Raw genomic sequence first — 1,977 nt, forward strand, 5'->3', positions numbered from 1 at the left:
GAAACCCTGTCTCTACAAAAACTGCAAAACTTATATTTTGTCCAGCTTTATATTTGTTTAAAGATGGGCAAGTAAATCTTATTCTTATTATTCCATCACGTTAAGAAGGTAGAGACTTTAATGTTGTTAGGACAACTGTTGAAGTGTTGTTTTATGTATCTGAGGTATAGGAAATAATTAACCAACTAGGAAAACATTAGAACTTATTATTAAGTTAATTCCAACTGGGTCAAACTGTTGTTTGATATAATTAGGCAAAAGATATAATTTTATTATTAGAAAACAAAAATTGACTGTGTCTTGAAGGTTCTAAATTTTTGTCTTAAATACAATAAAATGTTTTTATATCAACCATTTTTTTCCTGTTTCTATACCACCACAGTCACTAAATTTGCATACAGTGTTTGGCAATTTCTACGATTGTACTCCTGAGTGCTATGCCTGCACTACTGGAAGAAGTTTTGATGTTAGCTGCTAGATGTTTAGATCTTCACTTGCAAATAAATAGCATAGTTTCCTTGCTCAAATCCCACAGATAGAATTTCCTATCTCTAGGCTGGATGCAGTCGTTCATGACTGTAATCCCAACACTTTGGGAGGCTGAGGCAGGCAGATTTTTTTGAGGCCAAGAGTTCGAGACCAGCCTGATCAACATGGTGAAACCCCATCACTACTTAAAAAAAAAAAAAAATTAGCCAGATGTGGTGGCACATGCCTGTAATCCCAGCCACTTGGGAGGCTGAGGCATGAGAATTATTTGAATCTGGGAGGTGGAGGTTGCAGTGAGCTGAGATCGTGCCATTGCACTCCAACGTGGGTGACAGAGCGAGACTCTATCTCAATTAAAAAAAAAAAAGAAAGAATTTCCTATCTTCAGTTAGTATCTAGTAAATGCTTAACACTTCTAGGCATATCTTCAAACTGATAAGTGAAAACAGAGCTGTAAAAATCTCCTTTTGCACAAAGCACTATTATTTGGTTGTTTCAGATGAAAGCATGTGTGTATTGTTATATGGCAACTTCTTTGGGGAAAGCAGCATGTCTTGTACATATAGCTATATCCACAGAGACTATGCTGAGCATATAGTGAGTGCTGCAAACATTTATAGAAATCAGTGAACAGATTGCTGTTTACACTCAAAAGATACTCAATGATCTTTGATAATAACTTACCAATAAGTCTCAGAGCCTGTTAATTCTTGCTTTTTCAGCTGAGCATCCAGAAAGTTGAAAGAATAAAAATGATGAACTACAGCCTGAGGTGTTAAGGATTATAATTAATATCTGTTGTTCAGAAGCCCTTATACAGTGGTCTATTAAAGTCTGGATACAAAAACCTAAAAAGACTGGATTGCTGGCATCAGACTGAATTCCTAGAAGTGAATTCTTAACCTCAAAGATAAAACTTGATTCTGGGAGCATGTATTTTTATGGTACCATAAACATTTAACCAATCTTAATTAAGATTATATTTCATTAGCAATACTTTTTCTTATATATTTTGTCACTCATTTTGCAATTTCATAGTTAAATATTACAAAAGAAAAGTTGTAAACATTTTGGCTGCCTTTAAATGTTTGCCTAACTTTGCTTGTCAGCAGCTGGTCACTGCTATGTACTGTCTGTCTTTTTAACCAAGCCCAAATTGGAAAGAAAATAACAGATGATCAGTTAATTATTTTTCTGTGTGTATGTGTGTTTAGCTGTCTTTCAAAGACATCGACCATAAGCATTGCTTATTGATAGTCATCTTTTTTGGTTGCCAACTAATCAACTGGAAATAAAATAGATCCTACACAAGGGATTTAGAAAATACTTTATAAAAAAGAATGCCAATAGCAATGCTTATAGGAACTAGACCATACATGTAGAACAAAGCATGTATTGTGTACTTTGGGAATAAACAATGAAGCTGTTAGCTATATGAATCTTAAGTGATTACATTAATATGCTGGATGATTTGGGAAGTTGGACAAT

This window comes from Nomascus leucogenys, chromosome 7b (genome assembly GCF_006542625.1).
Source record: "Nomascus leucogenys isolate Asia chromosome 7b, Asia_NLE_v1, whole genome shotgun sequence".
In the NCBI taxonomy this organism is placed as follows: Eukaryota; Metazoa; Chordata; class Mammalia; order Primates; family Hylobatidae; genus Nomascus; species Nomascus leucogenys.